General features: G+C 43.2%; 1 protein-coding gene across 5 annotated transcripts in view; it reads left to right on the forward strand.

Annotated features, from left to right (window-relative positions):
* Nucleotides 1-15,878, forward strand: part of evlb (Enah/Vasp-like b) — a 43,754-nt gene that overhangs the window by 13,087 nt on the left and 14,789 nt on the right. The gene's annotated exons all lie outside the window — the stretch shown is intronic.

Raw genomic sequence — 15,878 nt, forward strand, 5'->3', positions numbered from 1 at the left:
GCGATATTAATGTTTCACAAATCAGATTTTCTGCAATGAATACTGCTGAAGAGAAGCAGAGTGAGAGTGAGGTTTTACTGAAAATACATAGTAAATAAATGCAATTCTGTGCAGATTAATCACTCATCCAGTCATATTTTCCCTTGCTGTTGCGGTTAGTTCAGCACACTGTAAATGGGCACAGCTACACAGCAGTGTCACTCACCCTGTTATTAGCAAGGTGAGCTCATTAGAGCTGATGGAGAGGGAAGAAGAAGAAGAGATTGGAGATAGAAAAATGTGAAATCAAGAGAGAGGGAGGAATAGAGAGAGGCAGGGGAGGGAAACGAGATGAGAGGAGGAGAAAATAAGAGAGCAGGAGAGAGGGGGGATGGTGAGAAAAGCAAAGCTAAGCAAAAGGAAGAGAGAGTGGATTGTAAATGTGAGAGGGAAACAGTCAGATGGAGGGGGTGGAATTAGAGGAGGAAGGAGTGACTGCAGAGAAAAAAGGAAAACATGTGTGATGATGGTTGTTGGTGGGGTTTTGGGGTGGCACACGCCTTGGAAAAACCTTTGCAAGGGATGCTGGGATATTTGCACCAGCCTGGGCTCCATGGTGACTGAAGTAGTCTAAGCCACAGTATAGCCAGATAACCATGACAACCAGTGCTGGCCAATCCATGCGAGCGCACAGACATGTACAATACATGTATGCAGAGAAATGCATGCACGCACGCACACACACACACACACACACACACACACACACACACACACACACACACACACACACACACACGCACATACATAGAGAGAGAGACCTTCTGTTTCAGTGCCTTCTCAAGCTCCAAGCAGAAACCCAACCTTCATGTGCTGTGTGATTGTGTCCATGTTTTCTTGATTCTGAAGGTCCAGTGCAGTGATATTTATTAAAAAAAAAAAAAAGTTTCTAAAGCAGTTCATAAACGTCCCAGTATTAGCTGCTTTTCAGCGAGCAAAGCGGCCTTTGTTGTTGGCCTCATGTCTTATTTTCATTGACAAAAACAACTATTAAAAAGCCCTGAAATATTTAAAATGCTACAGATTTTCTTTCTATGCCAAACAGAAAGGGATAAATGAGTGTTATCAGAGTACCAAAACACATATCTCCTGTAGTTTTAAGTGCATTTTAACCACTGTGCTGAAGCTAGCTTTTCACCTTTAGCTCCTCTGTTCAGGTGTGATATCCACACAGGCATTTGTCTATTTGATGCAACTTCAGCACACATTAATAACAGATAGTTGAAATTGCTTTTTACAGGGATAATCGGAGAAAAAAGGAACAAGGAGACCGAAGCGGTTTCTTTCTGTTGTCAGCTGACACTGTCCTCATGGCAAAAACAACAGCAGTGGTCATATGTTCAAATATCTAAAAGGACCAATGTTACATTACATAGCTGACAAGGACTTCTTGTGTCCATGCATGATCCATCCAGCATGATAGCTTGGCAGCCATTGTTGGTTTCATGTAAAGGACCAGTGTGTAAGGTTTAGATGCATCTATTGGCAGAAATGGAATATGATATTCCTGAGGATGTTTTCATTGGTGTACAATCACATGAAAATAATAATGTTTTTGGTACCTTTCCCACAGAGTCCGCCATGTTTCTACAGTCTACTAAATCCTTCACACTTGACCTTTAACCATGACTATGATCTTTCCTTAACCCTACCCAAGTCGCCCTTTTTTCAGCTTAACCAAGTAGCTTCCATCAGCATATCCTAACAATAGCAGTGGAGGATTAGAAAACGTTTTTGTTAGGGCCATGTATTATAATGGTTATGGAATATATTGACGAAGAATGCTGCACTGGCAATAGCGGGTTCAGATAAGGAAAAGCTCATCTAGTCTGACTCCAGTTCCATTATATATGATTATTCTGGGCGGCTGTAGCTCAGGACAGTGGTTCATTCATCAGGAGGTCGGGTTCGATCCCTGGCCTCCTTGGGCACAACACTGAATATGAAATAGCTCCTGATGCTGTGCCATCGATATGTGTGTGAAAGGTTAAAGCTTGTAAATGAATGCTGTAAAAGAGCTTTGAGGGGTCCTCAGACTAGAAAAGTGCTATATGAATACAATCCATTTATAATGACCTACAGGTTTTTTGTCTTTTCGTTTGGAGTTCTCGAAGGGCGTCACATTCCCACAGCACTGCAATGTTCCAGGTCTCTTTCCATTCACTTACCTTAACAAACCCTGCGTCAAACAGCAGGTGGATAAGATTCTTTTTGCATTACTTCCACAAGATGATGAGAGGTTTGTTGCTTATTTCTGAACCTTTAGCCGTCTGCTATCACTCAGTTACACAAGCTGATTCTGCCCTTCAGCTCACTCACTTCTTATTCACCTTGAAAGCCTTTGACTTAAATCCAAGAGCCGCTGTAATGCATGTTATTGCTTGAGGATTATGTCTTGCCCTGACGGAAGGGCTTTCTCTTTTTCAGGATTCCCAGAGGAGACCAAACGTCGGTATTACTCCCTCAGTTGACCGCACATGCATGTCAAACATAAGGAAGGACTTCCGGAAAATGGGGAACATTCTGGGTCATTGAATCCGCTGGCCGATGATTTGTGGCACAAATAAAACCACGTTTAAGCCACATGTATGCCGGCATGTTTCAAAAGAGGACGAGTCGGCAAATTACAGATGTCTGTGAGTGTGTTTTACGCAGACTCTCAGGTCCGACTGCATTGTGCAATGGAGAGCACTTAAGCTGATCGCCTTTAGCAAATGCTCAACTATAAAATAGATCACATGTAAACATGTCTGCGCTGTGCGTGTGTGTGTTTGTGCATAAGTGTGTGTGTTTGTGTGTGAGGCTCCGCAGTAAGTAGCAGCAGTTAAATGGCATCACGGGGGAGAGACAGCACAGCCTCAGGGCATCTCCACAGCTTCCTTTTCTCTTTCCCTCCACTCTCTCCGTCCGCCTTCTGTGCTCCCACGTCTCAGGAAGCGTTTCTTTTAGACAATCTGAGCGTTAATGCTCAAGCCATGCTCTCACCTACAGTCTTCTCTCTGCTGGGAAATTTTTTCCCCTCTGCCAAATGGAGACGCATGCATTTTTTAAAGCCACCCCCGCTCTCCGCTGAGCTCCTGATCTTCTGTATCTCTCTGCCTCCTTAGATTTATCTTTCTGTCTCTGTCTTAATTTCTCCCGTCCTCTTGGTCTCGCTTCGCTTTATCTCTGCCTCGTTTTCCCCTTGAAATCTTTCTTATTTTAGCTTTCTCCTCCTCTCAGCATGGGGTCTAAGTGACACTGCCCAACAATTTGGCTCATTGGCTCATGCCTGGATTGATTTGGAGAATGACTGACCTCCACACATGCATGCACACACTCACCCGTGGATGTGCACAAAGTTTGCAGTTTCTAATATGTTTACAGTAGCACATAGCTTCAGCTGGAGGTAGACAAGGAAGGCCCGAGGCAGCAGACTCTGTATTAAACATTCCAGCAAATGCTCATTAAGCTGAAATCAGGATTCCCACGAACATCAAACTAGACAGGAATGTCTGGCTGCTTGCTGCCCCACATGAAACAGAAATGAAACGTCCTTTGAAGGAATACTTTGGCTTTTTAGGATATATGCCTATTCGCCCTCTTGCAGAGAGTCAGATGAGAAAATCGATACCACTCTTGTAGGTTTCTGTTAAGCATAAAACTGCAGCCAGGCGACGGTTAGCTTAGCTTAGCATAAAGACTGAAAACAGGGAAACATAGCATGAAAGTTAAAAAATCCGTCTTTGAGCTCCTCTGAAGCTGAATAATTAGCATGTTATATCTTAAGCTATGGATGTGCTGTTTGGCATAGCCAGGCTAGCTCTTTCTCCGTTTCCAGAGAGCGGTATCTTGTCATCTAGCTCTCCAAAAGTGCATTTCCCAGAATGTTGAATTATTCCTGTAAGGTGATGTCGCACCTGATTGAAATCTCATCTGCCTGCATCTTCTAAAATCGTAGCTGCGTGTTGGGTTGCACTGAGTTCACAGCAGATTAACTTGTTTGTTTAGGGCAGCAGTCAACTCATCAGGGATCTATTGACCATGTGTTGTCTCTGCCGATGCTTCTGTTATGTCAGAGGATTTGGCCGTCTTTGCAGAGACATAAAGGACCATCCGAAGACTAAATCCTCCGCCGCAGAGACTCTCAGTTATTTTCCACTCTTCTTCTGTCTCTCCGATATAAGCCAGACACAGACAGTCCTCTCTTTAATTTCAGTTGTTCCGCCTGGCGTCTCCTCTCGGTGATGGGAGGATAAGTCAGGAGGGAACAAGACAATGTACGGACAGCAGTTAAGAGTTAAGACTGTTGCCAACTCTCTATTAGACCTCGCCTACCAGCCTTTTTGCTGACGTGACAGCAAGCCTTTACGAGTAAATTAAATTTTGTGCATGTGGCTGAAAACCGCAGTCAGGAGTTAAAACATCCTCCTTCAAACCACTAACACGCCACTTAAACTCTTTGTTAATCGTAAGGCAAGATTTTCACATCCATCACACTTCATAATACATGCCGTTGTTGGCCAAACATAAACTCGCTGAGTTCCTGACCTCACATTAAACCTCCTGATTCCGCCCTCCCCGGCAAGATGTCCCACTGCTGCGCTGCTTTTTCAGCAGAGTCTCAGCATTAGCGCTCGGGGTTGAGGAAACTCTTAAATGCTTTATGCGATCATGTGGAGCAGCAGTAAAAGAAACCTCATCCTTGCACTCTCTTCACAGGCTCTCAGCTTGAATTAAACCATAAATTCAGACCTGTTTTATGGCGCCGGGACGTGGCTTCACTCCTTTTGGCCGTCCCGGCTGACCTCCGCGGACTGTCAGAGGCGTTTAAGGCTTTATTAGTGGTTTGAAGAGAGAGCAGCAAAGCCACACATCAAGGCAACATGTACAGTAGACACAGCAAATTGTTCTAAATATGCTAATGTCTGCCTTCGAGGCGTTGGGATGTACAATATTACATAGCAGTGCATCGCACTCATAAACACGTGCTAATACACAGTTGCAGCCACGTGAGGCATCTGATGATGAGAGGATGAGACGGGACGTTGCGCAGTATTGTCGCAAAGACATTTGCATCCGTAATTAAAGAGCAGACTGTCTGAAGGCTTATGTTGCTGTTTTTTTTATATCCACGTCTCACTGCTCATTCATCTTTTCTTCACAGCCATATTTTCTAGGCCAAGCGAATATTCCACTCCAGTTGTCATGCCAACAGATTAGCGTGCTCTTGCGTGGTCTCAGCAGTCGACACTAGAGTCTAGGAGTGTGTGTGCGCACGTGTGTGTGCGTCGTCTCCGCAGGGTCTCCAGGCTCTGGCATTCATACAAATACACACAGTCTGAATACCCTCACGCACACACTCAGACACACACTGTTTGACTACACTGCTTTTGAGTAACTCTTGACTTCACACCACCTAGAAGTGTACGGCACCACGAAAAGTTTTTCAGCTCTTGAAGCCATAGAAAACGGGGCCAAATGCAAATATTTGTGCTGATATGAAGTTGTTACTAAAATTTTGTGAGACGCTAAGAGATTCCAGCATTAGTCGGCCGATAGCAGTGAATTTACAAGCTTTGGTGGTGTGAAAAAAAACACAACTCAGACAACATCGATAAAAGGATTATGTGAATTTGCATTAAAACCGCTTCTTAAATGTTGATGCGTCTAACAGGCTTTTAAATTAACCAGTCAGAAAGTCAGAATGAATGACGTGAACTGAATCCAATCACGGCTTCCACAGTTTGCAGCCGTGCTAGACAAATACAAATACGTTTCCCATGTTCTAAAATAGTTAGTAAAACATCCATCCATCCATTTTCTATGCTGCCGACCCCTTTCGGGGTCGCAGGGGGGCCGGAGCCTATCTCGGCTGTTGACAGGCGGGAGGCGGGCTACACCCTGGACCGGTCGCTAGCTGATCGCAGGGCACAAACACACAACCATTCACACTCACACTCTAAATTCTAAATCAGCCTAATGAGCATGTTTTTGGTCTGTGGGAGGAAGCCGGAGTACCCGGGGAGAACCCACACGTGCACGGGAAGAACATGCAAACTTCGCACAGACAGGCTTGACCCAGGAATCGAACCGGCGACCTTCTTGCTGTGAGGCACGCGCACTACCTGCTGCGCCACCGTGCAGCCCTGTTAGTAAAACATGTTCATAATTATGCTAAAATATCTTAATTAGCATGCATGAGTGGATGGAAATGTCATTTTGCAGATATGCAGTATAGTGATTAGAATTCATCCTATAGGGACCTTGAATACCTGAACCAATTTTCATGTTAATAGCTCCAATAGCTGTTAATATATTTCACTCTAAACCACAAATATCAACCTCAGTCACCCTCGTGATGGCGCTAGAGGAAAAATCAGGGCCATTAGTATTCATCTTCTGGAAACCATGAATTTGTACCAAATTCAATGACAATCCAGTTGTTGTTGTTGAGAGATTTAGCTCTGACCAAAGTAATGGACACATTGACAGCTGCAGGACTATGTCGGGGCTAAAACACTAATAAAAGCCGTTTGTAAAACATGCTCTAAAAACACTTTAAATTGCTTTTTTGCTATGTTGGTTTCAGAAAGCGTTCCTATAACTGTGTCAGTGGCGGTGCAGTTTGCTACTCTGGCTTTCACAATAGCCTGAAAAAATTGGGCCAGAGAGAGATGATTTAAAACTCTGAGTCCACAGAGATGAAGTTTAAAAACTGCTCTTCTATTTTGGGCCTAATATGCGGTGTCATATTCAACAATAGTAACCATGACTGAGTCACGCTCCAGCTTTCCTATGAAGCATCGCTGAGCAGTCAGTGGAAGACTGATGGCCATCCTCTGTGTCAGACTGTCCTCAACTATAACATTTACACAGGGATATGAAATGTGTAACCTAATTCAGCAAAGGCCAGCTATTTTTAGATTTTTCCTTTGCAACTTGAGCAATTTTTTTTGTTTTATAACTGTTTGTATTAGAGCCAGCAGGCTGTTTGAAAGTCTGCTGTCAGCGCAGGCCCATTTTTCTCTCTTCTGGGTCTTCTGTCTTTTTTTTTTTTTTTACTCTCTCTGCTTCACGTTTTTCCACCTTCCCCCCTTCACAACCAAAACCTCAAATACGCAAGCAAGCTGCTTATGTAACTGGCCTGCAAACCAGCCTGACAGTTTACTTTCTTCCAGACCTTTTTTCACAGATATATGCATAAACATGCTTCCATGCATAAACACGCAGTGATTTATACGATGGGACAGAAACAAGTGCACACACAATGCAGTCCTTATTCATTTGCTCCTTTATGTGGGGATAAATGGGTGTATTCCTCGAAAAATAAAAAGTCAAACTATAATCTTGAAGATGGATAGTGTAGATGCTGTTCGTATTTTAATATGTAAATCAAATATACTGTAGGTAGGCAGGAACTTGCTGATGGCATTTTCTGTAATTTGACATTTGTATTTTAAAACTTCACTAAATCATTTTTTTTTCCATCAACGTAAGCCTAAATACATATAACCTGTGACCACACCTACACTCACTGATGTAATGAGAGAGGTGGGGGAAGCAATAATAAGATGGGGAGAGGAGTTGTTATGAGAGGACTGGTTCTTTTAATAAAAACTCTATGTCACAATCATGTAAACACACGCAAAATAGGCATCCTGAATGTATCTTTCAGTCTGAATCGGCTGCCCGGCCCGGCAGTTCTTGCTCACTGCTGTTGGTGTGTGCTTTGTGAGTTAGCTGCGGGATGAGGGTCCGTCATGAGGGGGAATGTACTGGAGTGCAGCCCATCGCTGTCATCGCCAACTCTCTCCAACTACCTCATGTCCCATTCACATTGTCAGAGCATCTGATTTATTGATTGCTCATCCCGAGTTTCAGTACTTTACCTACTCTAGTTTTAAACAAATTAAACAACTTTATGAGCACTTATGTGTAGTTGACTGAAACAGAAAAGCTTTGCTGAAATCGAGTAGTTTCACACTCTAAAACCGTGCTTTTAGTGCTGCTGCCTGCTTCTACTCGAGTCCCCTCCACAGCCCTTGTTGTCGAACTCTTCATGCACAGAGGATACATTTGCAAGCCAAAACTTTTTGATCATTTCGCAGAGTTACAGGAGAGCAAGCTGTCTGAACATTGTTGCAGAGCAAACATGGCTGACATCCAACACAGCAAGCTCTAGTTTCACAGAAGCAGCAGCAGACGGGACCAACTCTGTCTGTCGACGGCTGCGCGTCTTCTCTGAAATAACAGTCGACAGTCGTTTGTTTAGAGACTCAGATGAGAGCAGAAATTAATGTCATTTAACCAAAGTGGCTCCTCATTATGCCAACTGGCCCCTGTGGTTGGATTGCAGTGGCGGTTTAAGCACAGTTTATCCCATTTTCAGTGAAAGCTGAGGTTTAGCTTGAGCTCAGTCTCATTGCTAATGTAGCTTTGCCCCAGCTCGCTCATAAATGTTTAAGCTGTCAGCTGTTCTTCTTTCTGCTTTATGCAGCTTTGATGTTTCATGCAGATGATGCTCACACGCACAGAAACACGCTCACACATACTTATACAAAAAGTTTCATTGTGCGCCCTGCTTGGCCAGTTTGCAGGCAGAGGATTCGCCATCGTTTTCCTCCCGTCTAGGAAAACAGAGGGCATTTAGTAGAGGCGTTAGAAAAAAGAGACAAACAATTTGTGGTGTCGATTGTTCTGCCAGCTAACTCTCTGGATTTTGGCCGTTCCCCCTAAGCAGCTGGCTGCGGGACACAAAGACGCTTCTTGTGATCGGCTCTTTTATTGCTACTGAGCCACAAATCCAAAAACATCTTTAAAGTACAGAGCGACAAAGGAAGGCAAATCAGCAACTGTATCATGTTACTGTCATGTTATTCAGCTGTAGGCACTATTAACATCTCCTTAAAAGAATGTGGCAGGAGAGATGTAAATGTACTCAAACTCTGCTGAGGCACCACAACAGCAGAGAGTGATATTAGCCAAGAATGTCGGAGCTAAATCTTATAGTCTGCAGCTGCTCGTCTGGTCTCAAGGTCGCTGCTGCAGCGTGTAATGATTGTATTGAGGCTGAGAGAACTGGACTGTTGTTTTTGCACATGAAGCAACAAATCTCAGAGGAGAATCCAATATTTGGATTGCAAACGACGTATGTGTGCCAGCCGGCTTCCACGCCTCGGACCTAACTCTCACCTCATAGATCACACAGAGCCACACATATTTTCATTTCAGAATAAGAGCGGCGACTTCTCACTCTGTTTGACGGCGGGCAAATTATGTTTGATAGTCATCTTCACTGACACAGTCAATTACAGTATTCATATATTTCAGGGCACTCATCCAGAGTGATGTAGTGTCATGCATCAAGTGTGGAGAGTGAGCGTTTAAAGGTTTTGTGTTCACGTGTATTTCAAATCTAAAGCCATGCATCCTCCTTTCTATCTGATTTTAGTGTTTTTACAATGCATGCTGGCTTTTATTATGCTATAATCATCTTAAAAATGATATCTATTCATATTTAGCTGTCAGATAGCTGTGTAGAGTAACAGGCTACAGCTCTGTGTTGCTTTGGATTTCATATAATTTTCCACTGTTTCTGTCTCGTTGGTGGTGCGTCATCAGGTTTACTATGTATTAACCTCTCGTTCTGGCTTCAGCAGCATCACTGGATAAGCTAATCCATCAAATCAGTTTAGGGCATTTTGATCTCCTAATGACAGCCACTGCTGCCCACTGGCAGGTTTCCATTCAGGGACGATATTGTCGGGCAGTTTGTAGGCTGGATTGTGTGTTTCTCTCCATAACCTGCAGACACAGACCGAAGAGTTGGTTTGATTCCAAGTTTAATGGAATTCTGTCTTAAAGTACTCTCTGCCACAGCACCAGTTTTGTTATGTTTGCCTCTTTTTTTGGCCCTGCTGTCCCTGACTGAAGCTTTGTTTGGTCCTTAAATGCTGAACTTCATGAAACAGTGTGGCCATGAATGATGAGGTGCCTTGCTTGTTACAGTTGTCTATAACCTGTTGAGGCTCACTTAAGCCGTGTGCTTTATAACAGAGCTCTCTGTCAACATTGGTAAAATATGAGGCAATGATGTAAGAATCAGAATTCCTTTAATTGATCTCACAATTTGAGCTTGTAACTAAGAAATACACAAATAAATTGATTGTTCAAAACAGCATCACAGATAAGGCTCTGTTAATTATATTTGTCTCTTTGGCTCTTAGTTTCATGGTGTTCAGAGGAGTGTTCACAGCAGTGTTTTGTTAGAGGGGTGATGTTTTAACAGTTCATCTTGGTGCAGCAACTCAGCGATCAATTTTGAAAATAATGTCAATTTGTAGGCGATTTTCACATCCTTTCTTAAGCTACGTTCATGACTCCTGTTAGAGGTGCAATCGAAAGCCGAGGGCAGCTAACAATGTGTTTCAAGGTGTCTTTTATGACACAATTTTTTACATTATGATGTCTGCTATGCCTCATGTAGGTTTTTTGCCAAGCGAGAAAAGCATTACAGCACCAGTCACACACTGCGGGTTTCTGTGCATGCACCAAATGTGTTGCTTCTGTTGTGCATGAAGGTCCAAATGAAATGCACAACACCGTGACCTTTGCACTCCACTCCAATTGCTGGCAAAAGGCTACCATTTAGTTGCTGCAGAAACTAATTTAACATACTTTCACTCACAGGTTTGCAGGTTCAGAAACCACCGACTGCAATTGATGCAACATATGAGGAGACTGACCATATTGCGTTGTGGGAAATCACTTTATTTTCCATTTTTGTAATCACTTCCTCCATGCTAACATCCATAGGTTAACTCCACCACCTGTGCTTACCTGTGCAGCCTTCTCTCACACAAAATGAAGTGTAAATGAACAATATTAATCTGGGCTGTGAACATATGCACAAATTTGCATGCAGCGATGTGCGCGTCTACGTGTCTATTTCAGGGCAGAGTCTTCTTTGTTGTTAGCACGCTGCTGCCTTGAGCGTGGAGGCCCCAGAAAGTGGAACAGCACAATAGCTTTGATGTTGTGATGTCTTCAGGGTGGTGTAGCTGCAGCCTGCCTGCTGTGTGGACTGAGACATATACAAGGTCCTCTGACAGCACAGATTAGTGTAAGAGACAGACTAAGACTGACACGTGCAAACACTCACACTGCGACAGGGGTGTGTTCATACAGAGAGCAGCACAAACGTTCATGAGTGATAATGTGACGGTAATACACTTAATGTTAAAGACGCACTAAGCAAACGCTCATGACTGACTCACAGCTTCCGATATCTAATTCCTCACCAGCTGACTTGCCTGCTGGCTGGTGCTTATTCATAAAAACACACAGTAAAAATGAATGAGATCTGCTCAGAAAGTCAAACAGTGACTCTCAGTTTCAATGAAGCTCAAAATAGATAAGTATTTTATTCGCCTCAGACGGAAAACGATTCACACAACAGCAGTAAATTATGTGAAAATGTGAGAATTTCCACCTATGCTCTATTGCAAATTGCCATTACCAAGCAGTTACGGTGCTAAATTTAAATTCCACCTTCCTCTTTGGCAATTCATCAGGAGAAGAGAGGATCAAAGTGCTAATTATGTTTCATGCTTCAGGGTTTTTTATGTGTATATTCCAACCGTCATTCTCGCCTCTCTGCGTGTGCGCTCTTCTACCTGTGTTTCCTCTGTGAGTCAAAAGCGTGTCGCTCTGCTCTGACAGCTCATGGCTGTGCTGTTCATCTCGGATCAGAGGAGTGATGCTAGCAGGGTAATTTTAGTGCAAGCAAACAGGAAGTTTGGCACCAGAAATAGAGAAGGGAACTCAACAATCTGACAATTTGACACTGCTGGTTAGAGCGAACCAACACCGTGACTGGTGCAGGTGTCAGCACACTGTTATACCCTCATCAGTGATGAAGGAGCTGCAAAATAGTGGTGAAGTTCTTGCATCTGCACTGTATACTGTAGACTTTAGGGAAACATGAAAAATTACTTATTTTGTGTGTGCGAGATGACGCTGTAAGGAATTTTTGGGTGAAACAGGCATCCCATCGACCCTGCAATGACCTGAGACACACAGGAGAAACTCTGGTTGATGTTTGTGTATAGCACTTGTGTGTTTGTTTGTGTGTGTGTGTGTGTGTGTGTGTGTGTAGACGTTTGAGAGATAAAAAATTTAAAAAAGGGGAGCATTTGAGCAGTAATTATTCTTTTCAACCCTGCAAACATGCAGAAGTGTGGATGAATAATTCATGTGTTTATCATTACAGACCCTCATTAATCTGACCTTCAACAGACACATGGACCTATTAACTTAAGAGGATGGATGCTGAGAAGTCAATGCAAAACATATTAATGATGATAGTATAATGTAATTTGTGTTAAAGTCATTTAAGATACAAATCAGACTGTGCAAAGCACTCTGGGATGCTTGTTTAAAGGATTGACTCGTTTGGGACTGAAAGTCCTCTTTTCAGTTCAGAGGGAATCCATCACGGTCAGCGGTTGCGGAGATGAAGCAGCTTGCATTTCTCCTGCATGCAGAGTTTGTGTTGCATTCAGTTGCCTGCGGTGCAGTCATCTCTGCCTGCGCTGTCAAGGTTATGTTGTGTTCAAAGTCACCGAGAGATGAGATGATACATTATAGTTGGATTTAAATGGAACAGTTTCATTTGCTACCAATATGACAGCCTGGCCAAAACGTGCATCGTAACGCAAAACAGCTTTTTAAAAGTATGCATGGGATTTTAACGGCGTGTGAGCTCGTTTTATACGATTCCCCTCCATCAATCGTCCTGCTCTTTGATTGGATCGTTTCGGTGAGGGTGACTCGATGGAAGATGATTCCTGAGCAGCTCCCCGAGATTTTTCTGTCCCTGTCAACTTGAATTTACTGTAGCGCCGACTGGCCATGAACACACCAAAGAGGATGCCATTTAGTGTGCGTGTGTGTGTGTGTGTGTGTGTGTGTGTGTCTGTTCATGTGTGTACTGTCAAGGTAAATTCAGAAGCATCTGATTTATTCATGTCCTGTGGAGCAATTGTTAATTTTTCAGCGGGTGTGGCGTGGAGTAGTCTACACTACGTTCCTGGATATGTGTGCATGTGCATGTATGAATGTGTGTGTGTGTGTGTGTGTGTGTGTGTGTGTGTGTGTGTGTGTGTGTGTGTGTGTGTGTGTGTGTGTGTGTGTGTGTCCCATAACTGTCAATCAGAAAAACTAGTTTTCTTGTTGCCTCAGCTCCCTCACAGCCTCTCTCTCTCTCTTCCCTCCACCACTCCATCCCTTTCTCCCTCTCTCCTCCGTTTTTCCTGCTCGAGTCTTTTTTAGCACCAGGACGTCATTTATTCATGCTCCTGGGCCTTCGATGCCATTTTCAGCCGGTTGCCAAGAAATCCTTTTTAAAAATTAAAAGTCGACAAGTTAAAGAAAATAAATTAAACACATGGCTGCCCTGCTGGTGCTCGGGCCGATTTCAAGTGCGTACACATCAGAACCGCTAATGCAGAATAATGTGTGTGTGTGGAGACCTGGGAGAAAGTTATTTATACCTCCAGCTTAAGATGCAGCAGGGTATTATATTGAGCTTTTTTTTTCTTTTCATGTGTTATTTGAATGGATTCTGGTACCATAAGTTTCAGCTGCTTCCTACTGCTTTCCTCTCAGTGAGCTTTGAAGTGAAAGACCAGGAAAGCTGGTGTTATTTCCTTTATCCTGGTGTTAGCCTGGTGCTTTCTTTTCATGAATACTTATCTTCAGGAAGAATAGATATGTTGCTATCCGATGCTGTGTGTGCTCAAGTCGTAGACACAGTAGCTCGCAGTGAGCATTCTTTATCCTGGAGGTTGCAGTGTGCCGCCTTGGCACTAAGTCATTTATATTCCAGCATATCAGTGGATTAAAATCTCGCCCCCTCTTAAAATAATAGCTCCACGTTTTGCGATAGAAGGTAGAATATCAACAGCACTCCCAGTCTTGTATATTAAGTATGGAGCAAAGAGCCTTGAGGCCATTAGTAGGAAACAGTTGCTTGGCTCTGTTCAAAGTGAAAAAAAAAAAAAAAACACCTCTAAATCTCACCATCCTTCTTTTGATGGAGCCAGGCTAGCTGTTTCCACCTGATTTCAGTCTATATGCTAAGCTAATCGTGCTCAGGCTGCAGCTCTGTATTTAGCGAACAGACATGAGAGCGGTATCAAGCTCCTCATCTCTTGGCAAGAAAGCATATTTCCTAACATGTCCTGTCATAATATGCCTTAAATACCATCTGTAAAAGATGGACTTCTGTCTCTCACTGTACTTGCTGTACTATGAACGATGCTTCATCCACAGAAGAATCCACAAGCCAAGACTTTTCCCTCTTTCTGTTTTCTCTCCTTCCCTTCTCTGACGCAGCTCTTTCCCTCAGCCTCAGGGGTCAATCCACTAATTTTAGCTTGGCAAAGAGGCAAAGACACAGATGGGACTCTTCTTGTTAATCTCATTTGCAAGTGAAAATAGTTTCTCTGTTCTTCCTCTGTGTTGTCCTCCTCACATGCTTTCACCTTGATCTTCTCTTTCCCCCCTCACGCTGTCATAATTCAGCATGTGCCTTTATTGTAAAAAAAACACATAGAAAAGTCACTGTGTGTGTGTGTGTGTGTGTGTGTGTGTGTGTGTGTGTGTGTGTGTGTGTTACAGTGAGCGAGAGAGCCTCAGTGAGCTGATAAACGCAGTCAGAAGGGAGAGCAGGCAGACCCAACACTGGAGGCCACACACACACACACACACACACACACACACACACACACACACACACACACACACACACACACACACACACACACTCACTACGATTGCCTCTCATTAAGGACATCAACAGATGCTGGACAAGCGCTTGATTACATTTGGATTAGACTATTAGTGTAGCGCAGATTAGAAGACTGAGTTGTTGCCTTGTTCGCTGTAATTATCTCACTTACATCCTCAGACAAACAGTGACAGCAGCACTGACAGCAGTCACCACTGTGAGAGGAGCATTTGACCCTAAAAACGCTTTAAAAAATCATATTAGTGATCAACCTTGCATCTCTGTCTTGTTGACTGATGCATGTTCTATTTCATGTTCAGATCTGACCATACTCAAACAAAAAGCAGAGCGTATCTGCACTCTGGATTACAGCTCCTGAGCTTCTTTGAATCATCTTGATTAAAATCAAATGATCAGAAATCAGAGACAATCAAAACCATCAGATGTATCGTGCGACCCCTTGCAGGGGGCCTGAGCCCCAGGTTGGGAACCACTGGTTTAAATGTTGCTGTATGCATGGCAGTGCGTGGATTATCTTTTATTTTTTCCTTTACTGAATCTGAAGCTGACCCAAACACAGGATGTGCACGCAAACCGCCTTCTGTAGTGTTGTAGTCTAAGAGGTCAGAGTCATAGCATTTTTCAGTAAGTATATATATTAGTGCTGTCAATCGATTACAATATTTAATTGCGATTAATCTCATGAATGTCATAGTTAATTCGCAATTAATCGCACATTTTTATCTATTCTAAATATCCCTTGAATTTACCATGGCTTAAACTTTCCTTTCTTAAGTTTCCTTTGAACATAATAGCATCTATATGCTGATAACTTTGGTCTTGTCAGTCGACCCATCTGGCAACTTTTTGAAACTAAACTTTCCATTCAGAATCTTGTTCGCATCCATTTCTAGCTTGACCAGCCTACACTTTTACAGCTAGCAAGCAGACAAGACGTGCGTGGGGCGTGCCTAGCGTTTTGTTCCCGGTTTACAATCCAATCCTGTAGTTTTTCTAACGTTACTAGGTCACAAAGAACGATAATCTCGTGATAAAAAAAAATGAC

This window comes from Chaetodon trifascialis, chromosome 19, assembly GCF_039877785.1.
Source record: "Chaetodon trifascialis isolate fChaTrf1 chromosome 19, fChaTrf1.hap1, whole genome shotgun sequence".
Taxonomy (NCBI): Eukaryota; Metazoa; Chordata; class Actinopteri; order Chaetodontiformes; family Chaetodontidae; genus Chaetodon; species Chaetodon trifascialis.